The sequence below is a fragment of the Sparus aurata genome, chromosome 18 (genome assembly GCF_900880675.1).
Source record: "Sparus aurata chromosome 18, fSpaAur1.1, whole genome shotgun sequence".
Taxonomy (NCBI): domain Eukaryota; kingdom Metazoa; phylum Chordata; class Actinopteri; order Spariformes; family Sparidae; genus Sparus; species Sparus aurata.
The window spans coordinates 14,384,411-14,393,309 of record NC_044204.1 but is presented as its reverse complement, the minus strand read 5'-3'; the positions used below and the strand labels follow the sequence as shown (position 1 = coordinate 14,393,309).

Here is an 8,899-nt window from a genome sequence, read left to right as displayed (position 1 = left end):
GGACGTCTGTTTGGGCCTTCTGGCTGACTGCAGTAACTCTTCACTGTGAAAAGAAAATTCATACGTGTTGGTCGTGGTGAGACAGCTGTTCTGCTGACTAATAATTACTGCACTCGGCAATTTGCTCGCCATCAGTTTGTGTACCATGTTGGTACTCCAAAATAAATCACTTCAGAACATTCCCAGTCTATTATTTTGTTTATGCATGGTTGCTAGGATATTAAAGTTCAAAATAGAGTGCTAGTTGTTTCGGCATTGTTACGTGTTTCATGTAAAAACAGGCAGCAGCCAATAGCCTGGACTGTACATCATGCCTCACCCTCTAACCCAGAGTAACTGACACCAACACCAGCTGTTTAGCAGCCATTAGCATTTACTTTAACAACAAAACTACGTGTCCACCTCGAAACTCCATAAATAACCTTGGTACTGAGGCAACTGCCTTCGTTCTTGGAGGCCACGGACGGCCGTGTCCTGGAGGTGTTCACTGAGAAGCTGCTGGTTATCAGTACATTTGTTAGCTTTATTTGTTACTTTAGCAACAAATGAAGCTGTCTGACCAGAGTGTCTCCAAGCAGAGCCGCCACAAAGGCATCAGAGGGTAGCCAAGGGTAATATTTTCTCCATAAAACATGACCCAGTTTCAATACATTTATAAAGTTGTGTTGTTGTACAGTTATCCATGAGGTCCTGGTCTACTCTGATTACATTATCTTTTCATACGCCCATGGCAGCATCATAAAATAAAGAAAGCATTAATTGGATGAAAAATTAACATACGCCCCTGAGTGCAAGATAGCCTTTTTAATGATTTTCCACGAAGTTACAACCATTTAGGGCATTTATCAGATGCTTTTGTCCAACGGTCCATTGGTCGGAGTTCTTTCGACCACTTAGGCGCCAGAACAGTCGGGACTTCGCTGAGTGACTTTTGTTTGCTCTCAGCAATGGCGGCACCAGCTGATGTAGTAGAGCAAGGTGCTAGCGCTGGGGCATGTGGTCTGACCAGTGTTTGGAGGTAAATGGGTGCAGTTCCACTGAAAACCTTGAAGGCTAGTACCATCGTCCTGAATTGGATGTGGGATGTAATAGGAAGCCGGTGAAGGTTACGGAGGAGGGGGGTCACATGTAAGAATTTGGGTAGATTGAAAATGAGGCGCGCCGCAGAGTTGTAGAAAAGCTGCAACGGTTTGGTCACAGCGGCTGGGAGTCAAGCCAAGAGCAAATTGCAGAAGTCCAGGCAGGAGATGGCCAGTGCTTGGACCAGAGGTTGCGTTGTGTCCTTTGTGAGGAAAGACCAGATCCTGTGGATGTTGAAGAGGGCTTGCTCTCTGTGAAATCTCCACATAATGACCTGCTCTATCCACACATCTATCAGACTTTTTACTAGGAAGGTAAAAGAAGGATGTCTGTTCAATTTCCGATGCAACTGTATTCATATACCTCCAGGTAACAGAGTAGAAGTGGGTGTGTAAAAGGGGGCTGAGTAGGGATGACAAGTTGAGTTAAAGTGGGAGTTTTGTTTGAAATTGTCATTTTCTGCATTTAATTGTTTTCCACTGCCAGTGAAACAATATAGTTCATATGTGGCTTGTTACTTGATACTATAACATGTACACAAAATAATCAAATAATGGGACATGATTTTTATCTTTAAAAAATGTCCCTCCAGTGGAAACATTTCTTCACTTCATCACTTTCCTCACCTCACCAGCTTTTCATTCTGCGCCTGCATGGATACTTACCCCGCATCCATATAGATAAAACAGAGCAGCTTTTATTTTGCTCACTGATCAGACCATAACAGACATCTCGAATCTTTCATCAGCATGATGAGTGGGTTTGATAACCACTATCTTCCAAAGAGGCGGACAGAGCCGTTGCCATAACGATGACCCTATAATAAACAGAACGATGGAGCCCGAACTCCAGCCAACACTGTCCTGCAAATCTGGCACGACTGAGAGTTGGCCGACGCATTGTGGCTATCAGAGGAGAGGCTATTAGCGAACATCTCTCACCCACTTTATTTTTCTCTTCCTCTTCAGCCCTAACAATCATGATTTCTCTCTCACAACCAGCCGGGGAGATATTATTTTTTCTCCTCTCATAAACAGCCTGCCTCTCCCCCACGCTCCCTCCTGCTTTGCCTCTAATTCAATTACTCCTTTGTCTTATCTGGCTCTTCACTGCTCTCTCCAGCTAATCTGATTATAAAGGAGAGCTGGCAATTAAAACACAGATCTGAGAAAGATCTATCCTTAATGCTGGCTGCTTTAATGAGATCCAGCTTCATGCCTCTCATACAGCTAAAGTTCAATGAGGTGACACACTCGAGTGAGGAGGGCGGTCTCCTCGTGGAGTGTACAGCATGTCAGCCTCTCCAGGATTCTGCACATCTGGGCTGGCAGACAGAAGTACTGACTAGACACATAGTTTGAGAATTGAGGAGTTTTGTATCAAACAGACTTATTTTTCCTCCTTTCCTCCTCCAGTGAACTGACAAAGTAATTATTTGATTTTGCTTCTCTTTATTACAAGGCTTGTATCTATGCAACTGAACAACACTGATTTCATTCATGCTGCAACATCAGCGACGGGTTTCTTTGCATACTCACGACACTACCTCCAACTTCATATAGTTGGACCACAATAAAACAGAGAGCGTCTCTCTCTGACCTGTTTCCACCTTTGTCGCTGACTCCCTTTCTGATTGGGTTTTGTAATAACGAATAATTGTAGTAATTTGAAAACCGATGACTCTCTCTGATGGTTAATATTCCAACCCTACCATCTTATTAATTGAGAGCAATTAAACAGAGTCATGCTGCCTACTGTTCTGGGGAATTAGCCACTGGGCTGAAAACAGATTGAAGGACTTTGCACCAAGCACAAGAACACTCATGGAGCACTATGTGCAGCTCTGTGAATGTGTGTGTGTGTGTGTGTGTGTGTGTGTGTGTGTATGGCTAATAGATTCAAACAACAAAAAAAGAAAAAAACTCAGGTTCAGTCTCATTATGCTAATTAAGTAGCAGCAGTATCCTTGCTGTGTGTTAGATTTAAGTGGTAGGTTTGGTTTTTTGTGTCTTGATACAATAAACTTCTCTCAAGCCATATGTACTTTAAAAGAGTTTTTACCTCTTTTGTTTGTTTGGTTTGTCAGCAAGATTACACAAAAAGTACTGGACAGATTTCCAAGAAAGTTGGATGGAGGATTGGTCTCGGCTAATGATAAACTCCATTAACTTTTGGTGTAGATCCGATTCAAGGGATGGATCAAGGAAATTCTTCTCACTTCCTTTAAAAGAAAGTGTTTTTAAAATATTTTCTCAGGGAAGAATGCATGGATCTTGTTGAAAAAAATCAGACGTATCGAGATGGCTGGAGGTGTTGGCTGTGCTGAGTCCCACATAGCAAGCGGGTCCGGGCCAGATCCGGCATCAAGCCGGCACCTCTGGCCTACATCTGGCATGGCAAATAGTATGTTAGCCAGATTTGGGCCAGGTCTGGCAGTGATGGCACCGGTTATGATATGGCATGCCAAATGTGGGCCAATCGTGGTTAGGTGTATGTGGCCCAGGTCTGTAACAGACAGGTCTGGGCCAGGTTTGGCAGTGATGGCACTGTTTATGATATGGCATGCCAAATGTGGGCCAATCGTGGTTAGGTGTATGTGGCCCAGATCTGTAACAGACAGGTCTGGGCCAGATCTGGCATCAAGCTGGCACTTTTGGTCTATTTCTGACCGGGTAAATAGTATGTTAGCCAGATGTGGGCCAGGTCTGGCAATGATGGCAATGTTTATGTAATGGCATGCCAAATGTGGGCCAATTGTGGTTAGGTGTATGTGGCCCAGATCTGTAACAGACAGGTCTGGCATCAAGCCGGCACTTTTGGCCTATTTCTGACCTGGTAAATAGAATGTTAGCCAGATGTGGGCCAGGTCTGGCAATGATGGCACCGTTTATGTAATGGCATGCCAAATGTGGGCTATTTGTGGTTAGTTGTATGTGGCCCAGATATGTACCCTGCTGAAAAAAGTCAGACAAACCATTAGGCATATTCTATTGGTTTCTAATGGTTCCTGGTGGTTTCTAATGGTTTCTAATGGCTACTTATGTTGTCCTAATGGTTTGGTTTGTTTTTCTAAGGTTCTAATATCTCCTACACAAATCTACAGGACTTCAACGGTCCCTACTAACGTTTCCTACGGGAGTCTAATGGTTCCTACAGGAGTCTTCTATAGGAGTCTTAATGGTTCCCACATAAGTCTTATTGGTTCCTACAGGCGTTTCTATACACTGAAACAAGTCAATCTAAGAATAAATAATTGTAACATAATTAATCCTGTGATAATAACAATACAAAACAAAGTTTGTCTCTAGACATGAATATATCAAGTTGTGAATTATTCTACATTTGTTCAAAACACAAGTCATTTTGATTGTTTTCCCTAACAAGCTGTATGTAAGCGGATCAACAAATCTTCTACACTTTGTATTTACTCCGACTGCCCCCCCCCCCGTGGTGCATTCTGGGTATTCGCGCCAAACGCCTGAGCAAAGACAGAAGGAGAAATTTGAAAAATGGGAGACTGAACTGTTAAGGTAAGAATTTAGTTAATGTTATTGATATAGTTGGTTACTTACTACAATCTTTCAGGTTTTACATTGTTGTAGAAATAAGTAAAATAACTGGAGGCACTTGATGTAATTTGTAATTAACAACAGTGGCTTCAACAGACTTCTGTGTAACTTGAAACAAATGTTAGCAAGTTTTAAAATACTTGCTTCAAATGTAATTTGAACCTGACATTTGCAAGTGACTATAATTTAAAGTAAGCATGGATGTGTTTTTTCTTTCACATTACGTTAATCAGACAGCGCTGGGTGCCGGTTTATGGCTGCATGCAGAACCAGAGTGATAGAGTAAACTAACGTTAGTATGCATTTCTATCTATGGCACTGTGCAGAATCCCTCTCTATCGGCTAACACTGGGGGGGGGTTAGCCGTTAGCCAGGGGTGTTCGCGACACACGGCGCCCCTCGGTAACTCCTCACTAACGGCTAACCGTTAATGGCTAACACTGTTAGCGAGGCAGTAGCCGTTAGCGAGGGGCGCCGGGTGCCGCGAACACCCCTCGCTAACGGCTAGCACCCCGGTGTACGGGGCTACCCCTCGCTAACGGGGTTAGCCGTTAGCTAACCCCGTTAGCGAGGAGTGTTAGCTGTAAGTCGGCCGTGTGTGTTTGGGTTTGTGTGGCCGGTTTTTGGTCGCAGCGGTGGCTGCTAACTAGCAGGTAACTTAGCCTACATCTAGGTTGTTAAGTTAGGTCTGCTTGTTAGCCACGAACCGCAGCAGAGGGCAGAGCGAGCCACGCTGCAGGTGATACACCGCGCCGAGTTCTCAAATAGAGAGCCCACTGTACAGGGGGCAGAGTGAGATGCGTGCTGCATAGACGATCTCTTTAGTGGTCAGTTACTATGTCATTGTGTGCTTATCAGATGATTTATCGTGTCAAGCACACTGGTGAAGGTATGCAAAAACAATTGTTGTGGGGAAAGTGGACACATGTTAGATTATTTCAGTTTATGGACCAGACAAAAAGTAATTTTTGGGGGCAGAGATTCTGGTCTTTCACTGAAAAAAATGTCGTGACAGCCCAGTCTAAAATGCAGCAAAAGTAAGCCTGATGAGGCTGTCAGAATAAAATGCATGACTCTGTTCTGTTTTTGTTGCTCTGTGTCTCTGTTATTCTTTTTTTCTGTATCTCAAGATGTTTCTCCATCTCACTTCTGACCTCTTTTGCAGATCAAGGATGAATTATGGAGGATCACACTAAAGCCACTACAGTTCACATTACTGGGGAAGTTGGACCAATACACACCCAGGCTGTTGAGCCTCTAAGCTGTTGGGAAGAAACTTGATGAGACCTGTGACATGGTAAATGAGGCATGTACTTATTGCAGTTAAATAGTTAGTTATACATTAGCATTCTGATGTTTGTACTTAGCATGATCTCCTTTCTTTTTTTATAGCACAACAGCATTGAGTCCAGAAGAGAGGATGTGATCAGAGGCCTCATTCTCTATCTTGGTGAAAAACAGAGGAGCTAATCAAGGCCTACAAGGTAAAGAAAACTGTTTCAAAGCCCAGCCTGTTTGAGATGAGGTTGTGCAATCCAGAATAGCTGATGGCTCAGTGGTATTTTAATTATTTTTTTCTTTTTTTTTAAAGAGTGCCTATGTAGAAATGGATGGAATGTTATGATTTTAGCATCTAATTATTAATGATTTAGTAAAAGTTGGAAAATCATCAGATGTGGATGTTATCCTGCACGGAGAGCAGGCTGCTGCTAGCACTGCTAACGGTAGCCACACAGCATGTCAGTGGTCAGAGAAGATGACACATTTCATTAACATAGTTCAGTTCATTAATGTGTGCCACTAAGTGCCAACTATATCAGCATTTGGTTGTTGAACAGTGGGATCAATGGTATCTATCAAACAGCTCCTCATTTAAATAAAAACGGAGTTCAGTTGTGTTCAGTGATGATGGAGAAGCTGCTGCTGCCGAGCTAAATGCCATCCCAATGTCTGACAATGCATGGAACATGACGTATAGCAACAGCAAAAATATTAACAGTAATGATAGCAATAATAATTATTTGGGGGGGTGCAGCTGTTATTTTCTTCTCTGAGGGGGGGATGTTGTAGAAATTTGTTTGGCAAGATCTGCAAGCAGGCTGATGTGAATGTGTGTGTGATGTGGGTACTGAATGTGGTTATGCATTGCTCCGGTCGAGCACTTATACCGGTATGCCAGTTTACTCTGACACAGGCTACATCCTTATTTTCATTTTCTATGTCGAGATACTGCCGGACTCGCTGCCACCTTTTACACTAGATTACACTATTTCTGGTGACGACAAGCGATGTTTGAAACATTTACATGACCAGTTGTTTAATCATGAACATCCCTAGTGCTTTATATGTGTATTCTAACAACTTAAATTGCAGCAATGTGATTGCATTCGTCATCACAAAATTTAAATAAAGTAAAAAAACTGTTAAATAGTTTCATGAATTTCTTTTCCATTCAATGCATGGGGGGGGGGCATGTTAATGGCCAAACACACTGATGGCTGTTGGAATGTAGTGCCAATCATATTTATTGGCTAGACATCAGATGTGTCACTTGTGAACTGTACTGTGATATTCATTAATTTGTGTGTTTGTATGTGTGTGTCTGACTTCTGATGCCACAGACCAAGAAATCGAGACCAGGATTACAAAATGGTTGCAGAAAGCACCTGATGGGAACAGCGGAGGAAGTGAGTAAATGAGAATGATGGACAGTGAGAGAAGCTCTCATGCGTAATGCATTTTAGACTTTTGATCTGAACTCTCTTCACCTTTTGTAAGGTGCTACTGCTGGTGGAACACATGGAGACGTGATGTTTCTATGCATGGTGTGAAAGTCTATGCCAAGTTGTTTTGTCTAAAATGTTCAGTGTTGGTTTTTAAACTGAAGATATGGCAGTGAATGTTAAATTCGTAATAATGTTCTGTAGACTCTTGACATGTTGTGTTTGCTGACAGATATGTTGTAAGTATATGTTAAGGTATTATGCAACATTCCGCTGCATTGTATGTTTTTGAACAGTCTATGCTAGTGGCTCTCAACTGATGGGTCAGGACCCAAGTGGGTCGTACATGTGAATGGAAAAATCTCAGAGTTTTATTTTGAAGTCTATAATTTCTGATGCTATGCTTTTATAATAAAGGATATGTGTTTACCATGAATGCAGCATGGCTGCAGTCATATACTGCCAGCTATACAACTTTTCAGTGTTAAAATGTTGCCGCTTTTTGAATTGTGAAAAAAGTACTGAATGTTCCGATGCATATTGCAATTATCTGATAACACTTTGCATTGATTATTCAATATTGGAAATGTATTTTGGAAATTAGCTGTGAAAATAAAGTCATTTGTATAATTGTACCTCTGTTGTTTTTTAATCCGGGCCAGATGCAGCATGGATTAGACTGACGTCTGGCCTAGCTCTGGTCCACGTGGGGCACTTGCACTTGGCTGACATACTGCAAAGAATGACGCCCCCCCAGTGGCCCAGATCTGGTTAGCCAGAGCTGGCTCACACATGGGCCAGCTCTGGGCCAGTTGAGGTACTTGCACTTGGGTGACATACCGCAAAGAATGACGGCCCCCCAGTGGCCCGGATCTGGTTTGCCAGAGCTGGCTTACACATGGGCCAGCTCTGGACCAACTGAGGCACTTGCATTCGGGTGACATACCGCAAAGAATGACGGCCCCCCAGTGGCCCGGATCTGGTTTGCCAGAGCTGGCTTACACATGGGCCAGCTCTGGACCAACTGAGGCACTTGCATTCGGGTGACATACCGCAAAGAATGACGGTCCCCCAGTGGCCCGGATCTGGTTTGCCAGAGCTGGCTTACACATGGGCCAGCTCTGGACCAACTGAGGCACTTGCATTCGGGTGACATACCGCAAAGAATGACGGTCCCCCAGTGGCCCGGATCTGGTTTGCCAGAGCTGGCTTACACATGGGCCAGTTCTGGACCAACTGTGTGTGTTTGCAGTTGGCCCAGAGCTGGCCCATGTGTGAGCCAGCTCTGGCAAACCATATCCGGGCCACTGGGGGGCCGTCATTCTTTGCGGTATGTCGGCCGAGTGCAAGTGCCTTATGTGGGCCAGAGCTGGGCCAGACCAATTTTGCTATGTGGGGTGCTATTCTAGTTGTTAGAACAAAATCCAATGTCTAGCTGAATCAAATTGGTACCAGACAAAGATACAGTCCTCCCAGTGTATTTCCAAGTGCAGTGTTTCCTTGCTGAGTTGTGGCACAAAGATATGT

The 8,899-nt window shown here is 43.5% G+C and overlaps 1 long non-coding RNA gene across 5 annotated transcripts; it reads left to right on the top strand.

Annotated features, from left to right (window-relative positions):
• Positions 1-4,519: 4,519 nt before the first annotated feature.
• Positions 4,520-8,007, top strand: LOC115568386 (uncharacterized). 5 transcript variants are annotated; one of them, XR_003981383.1, is made up of 5 exons: positions 4,573-4,610; positions 4,883-4,941; positions 5,815-5,946; positions 6,042-6,133; positions 7,271-8,007. It is a non-coding gene; the product is annotated as an uncharacterized LOC115568386 (long non-coding RNA). The 5 variants fall into 5 exon arrangements; XR_003981382.1 differs by lacking the exon at positions 4,883-4,941 and having other exon boundaries at positions 4,520-4,610; XR_003981384.1 differs by lacking the exons at positions 4,573-4,610; positions 4,883-4,941 and adding an exon at positions 5,166-5,302.
• The last annotated feature ends 892 nt before the right edge of the window (positions 8,008-8,899 follow it).